Source organism: Lissotriton vulgaris, chromosome 7 (assembly GCF_964263255.1).
Source record: "Lissotriton vulgaris chromosome 7, aLisVul1.2, whole genome shotgun sequence".
Taxonomy (NCBI): Eukaryota; Metazoa; Chordata; class Amphibia; order Caudata; family Salamandridae; genus Lissotriton; species Lissotriton vulgaris.
In genome coordinates this window covers 497,308,081-497,320,561 of record NC_141695.1, presented here as the reverse complement: position 1 = coordinate 497,320,561, position 12,481 = coordinate 497,308,081, and the positions used below count along the sequence as shown (strand labels likewise).

At 47.6% G+C, this 12,481-nt stretch overlaps 1 pseudogene; it reads right to left on the bottom strand.

Annotated features, from left to right (window-relative positions):
* Positions 1–4,716: 4,716 nt before the first annotated feature.
* LOC147701951 (28S ribosomal RNA) overlaps positions 4,717–12,481 on the bottom strand; it is an 8,152-nt pseudogene continuing 387 nt past the window's right edge.

Genomic DNA, 12,481 nt, shown 5'->3' with positions numbered 1-12,481 from the left:
GTTTTTTCTCTGTCTCGGATGACATTTTGAGCACCTCACAAGGGGTTAGTAGTCTAGAGTCAGATCCCGAGGATAGTGAGAAGGCTCACCCCTCAACAGCTAAAAAATCTATGGGGCAAAATAGCATGAAAAGCAGAGGAAGGAAAGATCTTTCGTGGGACTATTCATCGGCTACTCTACTTTTGGGGTCCTCTGCGAGAAAAACCCTGGTGCTAATGGATGGTACTCCCCCCATGCTGGATACTATACATCAGGCTATCCTGGCTCGTAGAGAGGAAACCCGTCAAGATAGCCGGAAAGCTCAGGCAGGGATGAGAAAAATGCAGGGGTGGTGAGGAAGCTCTCCAAAGGCATTTTCTAATATGGGCGAGAGAGTGGCGAATTTGGAAGAGAGAGTGATGGCTTCAGAAGCTGTAATACTAATGCTGTAACTCTGGTTGAGGCCCAGGACACCCAGATCAAAAACATACGATGGAAACTAGAAGAGTCTGAAAAGAGACAAAGAAGGAATAATCTCAGAGTTCTGGTGGTGCAAGAGGGCCTAGAAGGGTCCGACACTAGGAGCTACATAATCGACTTTTTTAAGGCAGCTTTTCCGGAACACTCCGAGTGCAATTGGGCATCAGAAATCCAAAGAGTGCATCCTATTCCAATCAAACTGCGAGCACCAGCGAGCTGTACTTGTTTTCTTTGGAAACTTCCTCCTGCGGCAGTTTATCTATACTACTATTATAAAGGAAGAACTTCGAGGCGGGTAAACTCGGGAACCACAGCGCCAATCCACACACCCGATACATCGTTGTAATCCTCAGGGTGTGCAGATGGATATAGGCTATATAAATTAAAAATAAATACGTTATTTAAAAAATATAAGTTACAAAAAAAGTAGTCCCTTCAAAGTAGCGCCGGCTGCGACGTGCGTGCTTATATCAGGAGCGGCGTACATGAGCGCGAGGAGCGGCACAGATCAGCGCAGGGAGGAGCGGCGGAGATCAGCGCAGGGAGGAGCAGTGACGAGGAGCGGCGGAGATCAGCGCGGGGAGGAGCAGTGACGAGCGGAGGAGCAGCGGACATGAGCGGGGGACAGGCGGTGAGGATCGGCGGGAAGGCAGTGAGGAGCGGTTGGGGGGAGGAGCTGTGAGCGGCGGATGAGGTAGGGCGCCAAGTAAGCAGTGAGCAAAGCAAACGTGAGGGAGGAGCAGCGGCGGAGAGGAGCGGTGAGCGAGCCACAGGTACCAAACGGAAAAACAAACGTGTGCAGGTTACAAAAGCGTACAAAGTGGAGCGGTCAGCTGAAAGCTAAAATGACAATCGGGAGAAGGTAGCAAACGGGGCATTACAGGAGGAAAAAGTGACATGAGCAGTGACGTGGGGAGGTACCAAAGGGGGCATTACAGGAGGAAAAGCAAACGTGTGCAGGTTACAAAAGCGTACAAAGTGGAGCGCTCAGCTTAAAGCTAAAATGACAATCAGGAGAAGGTACCAAACGGGGCATTACAGGAGAAAAAAGTGACGCGGGCAGTGGCGTGGGCAGGTTACAAAAGTGTACAAAGTAAACATAGAGGCATAATACTGCCCAACGTCAGGGCGGGCAGGGGCCCTGAGCCATGATTGCTCCCAGACAACGTCGGGACGGGCTGCTAGTTTCTGATAAAGCTAGGCCAGATGCTAAAAGATCAAGCGGTGGGGTCTCATTTTTTGCAAGGCCCGACTTCTGCCATATAACAGTAGGAAGGCGCTGGAGGTTAAGGCAGCTTTTGAAACCTTTTCAGGACAAAAAGATCCAGGCGCATTTGGTTAATCAGGTGCAACTAAAAGTCATTAACCAGGGTACCGCACGTTACTTCTCTTCAGAGGTAAAAGCAAAGGAGTAGCTGGACTCACTGGGCAAATAATCTGCATGTTGCTTGTCATTGTGGGGCGGGTGAGGGGGTGGTTTTCTGGTCACTGGTCTTTATGAAGAAATGTGGGGGGAGGTTGTGGGATAGGAAGGGGCAAGAAAGTTTTAGCTTTCCTGAAGATGGAGTGGTTTTGAGAAATTGTTTCTTTTTTCTAGGTTTAAGGGTCTATTGTAATTTAGTTTTGGATGTGTCTGTAGGATCCACTGTCCACTAGCACTACTCACATCACATGCACAGACCAAGGTCTGAGCGTCCTTATGGGGGGTAGGGCCAACTAAGCTGGGGGGGTGGGCTGGAAGGGGATCACACAGGGAGGGGGTTGGTGGGGAAGGAGGGGTGGGGGTTGGGATTTCACAGCGTGGGGAGGGATAAAGGGGGGGAATTGGACTGTACCTGGTGCATTGTTATTTTTGGTTGGGTTTATGTATCGTTTGTAAAGAATTGGTTTCTACTGAGTTATTGGACGGAGGTTTTCTGTCAATAGAATGATGGGGAAACTTTAGATATGTTTGCTGAATAAAGGGGGCTTGAATGATTGGAACAAGAGGCAAGAATTTGGGCATTTTGCGAGTTCAAATCAGTTGCTTGTGATCTGTATACAGGAGACTCACCTACCCTGGGCTAAAAAACATGTGCTAAATAGTAAGGGATTTGAGTTATTGGTGTGTTCCACACAGACGTCCACTGTTAGAGGGGTGGCAATTTTGGTCAAAACTAATTTGGGTGGCGCTAGACGCTCCCAGGCAGATACTTTGGGCAGGTGGGCAATTGTGGAACTCGAGCTGGGGTTAACACTGTGTACAATTTATGGCTCTAACCAGGATGAACCTGATGCGTTCGATAAACTGGAGGTAAAATTACTGAACGGGCAATGTCCCCTCATAGTTTGCGGTGATTTCAATATATCTGCCGATCTTACAGGTGGTATTAATATTGTAAATTATGCCGGCTGGAAACCCAAGGTTTTTAGAGCCTTGTTCTCTTTATTTAGTTATATCTTCAAAAAGGAGCCCATAGGTTGAAAGAGAAGGCGGGTTGCCCTCCACTCACAAATCACAAACACAAGTAAACCCATTCTCTAGGGCAAATTGTACTAAGATAGAGTATATTGGTCGCTTTGGTTTCCTACTCTGCAAAGTATGTATGTCACATCAAATTTTTATTTTTTATTTTTTTAGTAAAAAACCCCTATTCTTTTTTTGTGGTTTTTTGCAAACTCTTTTGCCTAATCAATTAAAAAGGCCCTTTTTCCACTGACAGTCCTCCAGAAGGAAAAAACGGTGACTGATTTATAATGTTTTGCGCATTACTCAATCTGTTCAGTACACCAATTAGCTTCTTAATAAATAGTCAACGCCAAATATTGGAGAAAAAAATGTGCAAAGACAAAGTGACCACTCACGGGCGAACCACCAGAAGGGTAACTGGCAGGTACTCACCAGATAAGCCCACTGTTCTCTTCATCGGCGGTCAATTTGTCCCACATGGTCCTATAGCCATAACAAGGCTATATATTTGGCCCTTGTTGTAGGAGTCAAAGATGATGTCATCAGTACATGTGTTCATCAAAAGGAAAAGAAAGGTGTGCCTGTCAATTTTAATCATACTTCATCACCACTATAGAGTGTACTTAGTTGCCACTCTATTGCACTTGCTCAGTCTAATTTCTTTTGTTTGGGCACTGTTTTCTTTTTGAGACAAAGTGACCGCCGATGATGAGAACAGTGGGCTTATCTGGTGAGTACCTGCCAGTTATCCCCGGGTCGGTCCCAGCTTCCGAACCCTAGCCAGGCTGGGGAGAGCCTCCCTGGGTCCTGGTGGAACCCTGTCCCCTGTCCCCAGTGCCCAGACCCTCTGATGATTTTCAGGATGGAGGGCTCACGCACCCCGGGGCCTGCCGGATGGAGCTCAAGCCCTGGGATGGTCCCAGCTTCCGAACCCTAGCCAGGCAGGGGAGAGCCTCCCCGAGACACAGTGGACTCCCATCCCCAGCGCCCAGACCCTCTGATGGTTTGCAAGATGGGGGCTCACGCACCCCAGGGCCTGCCGGAAGGACCACAAGCCCCGGGCCTGGTCCCAATTTCCCAGTCCTAGCCAGGCCCGGGAGAGCCTCCACGGGCCTCGGTGGACCCCTGTCCCCAGCACCCAGAAACCAAGGAGGGTTAAGCCCAGGCCATGTCCTCTCCTCGACTGCCTGCCCGGGGAGCCCATTTTCCTTGACTATTAAGCCCCCACATAGTGGGGGCTTTTAAAATTTTGGGGAAGGACAAAAATTGGAGTTAGCCTGGCCGCCCGGCTGCCAACTCACAGGGCCATCTGGTCACCCAGCCCACAGGGCCATCTGGTCACCCTGACCGCTGGGTCATCTGGTCACCCCGCCTACAGGGCTATCTGGTCGGGCAGCCAGGCAACCAGATGGCCCAGGATGACCCAGCACCCAGATGGCCCGGGAGGGTGCCGAACCCAGTCGCCCTTGCAATCCGGCGAGGGTGGCTGGGTGTACTGAGGCAGCTGCTCTGGAGGTTCCTTCCCCCGGGTGGCTGCTGCTCACCTCCCTGCCCTACTTGCCCGGGAGCAGCGGGAAGGGGGGCCATCTTTTCACCCTGCTGACCCATGAGGGATTGTGCCCCCCGTCCCCGCAACACGGTGGGGCAGGAACAGGAGGGGGGCCCCCGTGCTGAATGGCATGAGGTGGAGGCGGCCTCCCGCAGACCTGCATTACCCCCTCTGCATCCCTCCCACTGGCCTGGCAGCAGAGGGACCCACCCCTGAGTGTGGTGGAGGGAGGCGTCCGCAGGCACCCATACACGGAGAGACAAAAGCTTGGCTCAGAGGATGACTTTCAATAGTTCACAGCGAGGTAGCTGCTCTGCTACTTACGAAACCCCGACCCAGAATCAGGTCGTCCAGAATGATTTAGCACCAGGTGCCCCACGAACATGAATGAATGATTATGCATTTGTATCGCGCATGGCTACCCTTAGGCATCCCAGCGCATGCCTAAGGGTAGACCATGCGGTGCACTAAAGGCAATGGAGGCGGCCCCCTTCCATCCGCACTCTGGTCCCCAAATGAGCGGCTCTACGCAACGGCCCCCCGAGAGAGGCCAGCTATCCCAGGCCAACCGAGGCTCCACGCCACTGCAGTATCATTACGGTTTAGGGGGGATTCTGACTTAGAGGCATTCAGTCATAATCCCACAGATGGTAGCTTCACCCCATTGACTCCTCAGACAAGCACATAAACCAAATGTCTGAACCTGCGGTTCTTCTCATACTGAGCAGGATTACTATTGCAACAACACATCATCAGTAGGGAAAAACGTACCTGTCTCACGATGGTCTAAACCTAGCTCACGGTCCCTATTAGTGGGTGAACAATCCAATGCAGGATCAAAAAGCGAAGTGGCTATGAACACTTGGCCACCACAAACCAGTTATTCCTGTGGACACCTCCTGCTTGAAACACAAAATGTAAGATGGATCGTGAGGATTAGCTTTCACAGTCTGTATTCATACTAAAAATCGAGATCAAGCGAGCTTTTGCCTTTCTGCTCCGCTGGAGTTTCTGTCCTCCCTGAGCTCGCCTTAGGACACCTGCGTTATCGTTTGACAAGGGTCCTGCCCCAGTCAAACTCCCCACCTGCCATTGTCCCCGGAGCGGGTCAAGCCCGGCGGGCGCCGGGCGCTTGGAGCCAGAAGCGAGAGCCCCACGGGGCTCGCCCCGCCTCACCGGGTAAGTGAAAAAAGGATAGGAGTAGTGGTATTTCACCGGCGGCCTGAGGGCCTTCAACTTATCCCACACCTCTCATGTCTCTTCACAGTGCCAGGCAAGAGTCAAGCTCGACAGGGTTCTCTTTCCCTGCTGATTCTGCCAATCACGTTCCCTTGGCTGTGGTTTCGTTAGTTAGTAGGTAGGGACAGTGGGAATCTCGTTCATCCATTCATGCGTGTCACTAATTAGATGACGAGGCATTTGGATAATCTGTACCACCTCGCGGTGGCTCATTCTGTGTTATTATGCTGCCTATCAGCGTCAATTCGGTTTTGCTTCCAACAATACAACATTCTTTCGCTCCGGAGTACAGCCACAAATGCTGTCTTCACTGGACCTGGGATCATGTATAGGCCAGAGATAGTACACCTTGCAGTACTATTCCAACAATTTTAAGATTGTCTACGAACAGTCCTGTGAAATTAAAATATGATTAGCAGGACATCAGTAATCAATGTGTGATGACTATGTGCATGCGATTATTTGAGACGTATTCATCATTCAAGACATTTCAATAAGTATGATGTACACACTATATCTACATTGTTATAAGCACACATATATATAAGACAAAAATACACATCTATAAATAGCACATCTAATTAGAAAAAGCGCATCTAGAAAAATTCACATCTATAAAATTTACATCTATACTAACTCTTGTGTCAACTATAAACGTATATGTTAAAATATTATGCTTTATAAGGGTGACATGTGTGCTGCAAGAAAGCGTACATCTCATTATAAGATTGATACTCAATTGTCCATGAATACTTGGCACATTTTAAGAGTGTCCATTAAAGTAGTCAGGCAAACATTTTTCTTGAATAGAAATGCCATTAGCAGACCTAAATCAGCCAGAACAAAATCATTACATTGAGGCCAAATACCACGACATCCAGCGATAAAGCCATAAAATTTAACAGTGTTACATTTTGTGAGATCTTTGATTTGCTGTGACAGATCCTGATAGTATTTCACTTTACTCTTAAACACTAATTTAAGGGAATTCTGAGAATTTTCATAACGAATTGAAACATCAATCACTACAGCTGTACCATTTTTGGTAAACACTACATCTGATTTTCGTAATTCTCCTTGATTGTTCTTAACATGAGGTTCCCTGTATGCCATCCAACAACACCTTTTTGCTCTATCAATGAGCAATTCCAGAATTTAGATTCCAGATTTAGGACATGACCTCTGAAATATGAGAAATTGTTTCACAAACATCATTACAATTCCTACATGTAGCAAATGAATGATTTCTTCCCCTAGTGATGGTTTCTCTGGTATACAAAACATTTGTTCTTAGCATCAGCGCAGCTATGTACTGGTTTTCTTTCATTTTGTTATGCCTGCTGATCCAGAAGTTTGAGGTTGGATTGCTTGCTAAGTATTTTATACCATCACCTTGGACAGGGAGATTTGCCCATTTCTCAAACTCTTCTTTTCTCCAATCATATGTTGCTAACAAATTTAAATCATAGCTCAGACAGTTACTGTTTAAAATGTTAAGTTTGTGTGTTTTGATGATGTTATCAATTGTTTCATTCATATCTTCTCCTGCATACATGAATGAATGCGCTATGTACAGGTCTGGAGCTGCCCTGAGATATAAAAAACTATTGACTTTATTGAGATCAATTTGTGTACATAGTTTTGGAATACTGAGGCCCCCAAATGATCTTTTAGAATGTAGGAGACCATCACATGTTTATGCAGGAAGGTGTAGAAAGTGTTTGACATACTTTTTTATTGTTTAATCCAGAACATTTAAATTTTTTGCTTCTGTTCCTGTCATTTCCAATTTGAATGATAATTTAGGTACCAAGTACTGGCACAACATTTCTATTTTCTGCGTGGGCTTAAGTGGTAGATTAATAAGTTTTGGAGCCCAATTGACAAGAACCTCATTAATTTTGTTGTTGCTTGTATGACCAGTGTGTGGATCAAAGTTCAATCCGAGGTATCTCTCACTTTCTCCTGGATAAATATTTTCAATATTGTCTTTTTCAAATTGCCATGGTTTACAGTTGTTAACCAGGAGTTTGTCTTTATGGTGACTGATATAAAATCCATGTGTCGTTTTCACATTAAGTTTTAATTCTGTGGTTTTACTGAACTTTTCAATGATTTTCAGATTTGTACTCATTCCTTCCCAGGTACTGCTGAGTACTGCGATGTCATCGGCAAAGGCGAGAGCGGTGATCTGCTCAATAAGACCATCTGATCCAAATGTGAAGATCTTGCCATTTTTCTGAAGATCATAGATCAGAGGATCCATGGCAATGTTAAATAGTAGTGGGGATAAAGAGTCACCTTGTTTGACCCCAGATTTCGTTGTTATTTCAGGAGTTCATTTGTTGTTCTTTCCCTTGAAAGATGTTGTTGAGTCAGTGTATAAGTCTTTTATTATGTCTCTGATGTATGATGGAACTCTTTGCTTTGCGAGGCTCTGTATAATGTGACCATGGCTGACAGAGTTGAAGGCTTTCGATATATCAATGAACACCACTGCTAATGAGTGTTTTTTCGTGCCCCTTTTATGATATTTTGCAGGAGAGTCAGATTCTCGAGACAACCTCTCACCTTCATGAAGCCTTTTTTGTCTCGTATTCAATTCAACAAAAAATGAGAGTCTTTTAGTTAATATTTTTGTGAATAACGTCATGAATGCAGTACTGATGGTAATTGGATGCCAGTTACTGATTTTTTTAAGTTCACTAATCGGTACATTCTTGGGTGTCAAAATTGATCGGTTCTTTTTGATAATTTCTGTTACTCTTCTCATCAACAACCAAGACGATAGAATTCTGGGCAGCAGTCTTGGTTGCCTGCTGTGTACTTTATATAAGTCATTTAGACCTATCTTATCGGGCCCCACAGCTTTCTTTAGATTGGAGCTCTCAAAGGCATGAGTTATTTCGAGCAGTGTTATTTCTTTACAAAGATGTCTAATTTCGTAGTCCTCTGGTATCCGATCAGTCGGCATGAATATAGGGTTTTTCTTATTTTCTTTTTTAAGTATGCTTTTGTAGTATTGAAAGATTTCATCAGCACAGATATGGCAAGTGCATCTTCTGCCCCATCAGTGATAATCCTGGCAATTTTCTTTTTGTCTTTTTTAAACATTGCCTGGTATTCTTTATAGCTGCCCTTTGCTTTGGCATAATTTTTCTTGTGCGTCCGATTAAGCCTTCCGTTTTTCTTGTCTTTTTTTGTTATCTTGTTTACTACTGAGGCATTCTGGTGCTCATCTTGAGCAGAGTTCATCGGATCATTATTGAGTTCACTAGTTGGTTCATTTGTTGGTACACTTGCTAAAGCAGGACTTATATCAGGGGTGTTTTCTGCGATATAAGTCACTACCTCATCCATCAGATCGATAGCAGTATCATGCTGCTCTACGTTTTGAGTGTACTTCTCGATTTCTGATATTCTGTCTTCCAGTTCATCAAAGTTCTTGATTTTTTGCGCCTGTTTTCGATTGATAAAGTCCCTGTGCTTTTCTGTTGTTACTTCCACTGTAACCTCTGGTTCATCGCAAGAGTCATTTTCAGAAACATTTGATGCTTGCAGTACATCTTTTGCTGACTTTTTGCTTTTATCTCATCTATCGCTTCTTTTTTCTGCAATTTGTTTACTTTTCTTGTTGTCAAAATGTGGAACCATCAGCACATTAATATTCCTCTTATTTTCATATACTTTTTCCAATTCTGCTAGTAGCAGTATTTCTTCTTGTGACCATAATTTTGACGGTTTGCTGCTTGCTAGAGCTGTTAGTCTAGTCTCATTTTGCGCTCTTGGATGCGCATGCCGAGCATGTTGAGAAACACCAATTTTTGTTCCAAATCTGAAGTCACAGAAGCTGCACAGGAATGGCAGCTCTCCTTTTTGAGGTCTTCCTTTACATTTGGCATAATGGCATGCAATATTGTGGTATTCGGCTTCTTTGTCATATTTTGAGCAGTATGTTTTGAGATAGAAGCCTTTGTGCTTGTTTGAGACATGTTTTCTCAGTTCTTTAAAAGTTCCCATTATGTCTCCACACAAGTCACATTTATATTTTTCGTTTGGGTACTTCCAATAAGTGACTTTTTTTGTGTAATCACTTTTCTTTGTTATTACATCTTTGCTGACCTCATACACATTGGGAAGATTTTCAAAGTTTGCTGTACCAATGTCATTCTTGGCTGAGGTGGCCACAAACTCAATGGATTTGCTAAGGTCTACTGTTGTGTCTTCTGCCACAAAGGGTGAACTAAGGCCTATATTGTGATCTGAATAGTTGTTATTAGTTACATTGTTGGAAGCGGGTGCTGGTTTGTCAAATTCGGTGAGTAGGTTAATGATTTCTGGGAAAGACAGCACCTACTTACGCCATCTTAACGGGGTTTTTATTCTCCAGGAACTACCCCATCTGGAATTGGGTTAGTTTGCTTCACCATTTCTCACTATCACGCTCGCTGCCATGATAGAACCTTGTTTGGCCTGTCTCTATATGCTTCTTTACGCAGAGTCTAGCACTTCAGAGGCAGTTACCGGCGGGACCGCTGGGAGGTAAAGGCCACTACAACCGAGAATAGATTAAGAGAGTCATATTTACTCCCGCCGTTTACCAGCGCTTCATTGAATTTCTTCACTTTGACATTCAGAGCTCTGGGCAGAAATCACATTGCATCAACACCCCACCTCGGGCCTTCGCGATGCTTTGTTTTAATTAAACAGTCAGATTCCCCTAGTCTGCACCAGTTCTAAGTCAGCTGCTAGGCGCCGGCCGAGACAGAACGCCATCCCCACGCCCCCGGGGAGGGGGCACGGGGAGAGGCGACCACCGCAGCTGGGGCGATCCACAGGAAGAGCCCGGCTTGCGTCCAGTGTCGCCGCCGCCCCGGAAGGAGGCGCCTCAGCCAGCCGAGGCACGCGCCCAGCCCCGCTTCGCGCCCCAGCCCGACCGACCCAGCTCTTAGAGCCAATTCTTATTTGGAAGTTACGGATCTGACTTGCTGACTTCCCTTACCTACATTGTTCCAACATGCCAGAGACTGTTCACCTTGGAGACCTGCTGCAGATATGGGTACGACCCGGTGCAAGATTTACACCATCTCCCCCGAATTTTCAAGGACCAGCGAGAGCTCACCGATGCCGCCGGAACTGCAATGCTTTCCAAGGCTCAGGCCCCTTTCTCGGGGCGACCTCATTCCAGGGCACTCTCCCCTTCACATAGAAAACATAACTCTCCCCGGGACTCCCGTCTGCTTCTCCGGGATCGTTTGCGTTACCGCACTGGACGCCGCGAGGGCACCCATCTCCGCCACTCCGGGGATCTAAACCCGACTATCTTTCAATCAGCCAAGGGCAACGGAGGCCATGCCCGTCCCTTTCGAATGGCCCATCTCTTAGGACCGACTGACCCATGTTCAACTGCTATTCACATGGAACCCTTCTCCAATTCGGCCTTCAAAGTTCTCATTTGAATATTTGCTACTACCACCAAGATCTGCACCTGCAGCGGCTTCATCCAGGCCCTCGCCCTGGGCTTCCCTGCTCACAACTGTGGCCCTCCTACTCGTTGCGGCTTAGCCCCCACGGCTCTCATCGCCGGCGATGGGCGGGTATGGGCCCGACGCTCCGGCGCCATCCATTTTCAGGGCTAGTTGATTTGGCAGGTGAGATGTTACACACTCCTTAGTGGATTCTGACTTCCATGGCCACCGACCTGCTGTCTATGCCAACCAACACCTTTACTGGGGTTTGATGAGCATCAGCATCGGGTGCCTTAACCCAGAATTCGGTTCATCCTGCAGCGCCAGTTCTGCTTACCAAAATTGGCCCACTAGGCACTCGCATTCCATGCCTGGCTGCACGATAGCGAGCCAGGTTTCTTACCCATTTAAAGTTTGAGAATAGGTTGAGATCGTTTCGGCCGCGAGACCTCTAATCATTTGCTTTACCAGATAAAACTGGGGGCTCAGAGCGCCAGCTATCCTGAGGGAAACTTCGGAGGGAACCAGCTAATAGATGGTTCGATTAGTCTTTTGCCCCTATACCCAGGTCGGATGACCGATTTGCACGTCAGGACCGCTACGGACCTCCACCAGAGTTTACTCTGGTTTCGCCCTGCCCAGGCATAGTTCACCATTTTTTGGGTCCTATCACGCACACTCATGCTCCACCACCCCGATGGAGCGGGCGAGACGGGCCAGTGGTGCGCGCCGGCTATCACCTTTATTGCGCCACATGGTTTCGCTCGGCCCTCCGACTCGTTCACGTGTTAGACTCCTTGGTCTGTGTTTCAAGATGGGTCAGGTGGGTAACCGACATCGCCGCAGATCCCTGGCGCCCGGCCTGGGGCTCTCTGCCCAGCGGCGCGATGCGGTCTTTGGGCATTGAGAACAGTCCGACCCAGTCGACAGTCGCACCGGGAGCAGGGGTCCCGTCCCCCCTTCAACTGCCCCGGCGCTCTCCGAGGGGCAGACGGGTGTCTGGGGGAGGGCGCGGAGGAGGTCAAATCTCCCTCGGCCCAGTGGACAAGGCGAAGCTGCTGCCAAAGGGGCTGTAACACCCTCCACCGGAGCGGAGGGCCACCTGCCACCCAGAACCCTTCCCAGCCGACCCTGAGCTAGTCGCGGCGCACCGCCATGGAAGAAATGCACCCTTGAGGGCTGGGTGGGGCCCGGGCCCTGGTACCGCAGAGGGGATCGGGAACTCCCAGGCCACCGACTTTCCTGACGTATTGAATCCTCTGGTGGACTGCACGGACCCCACCAGTTTACCTCTCAACAGTTTCACGCCCTTGAACT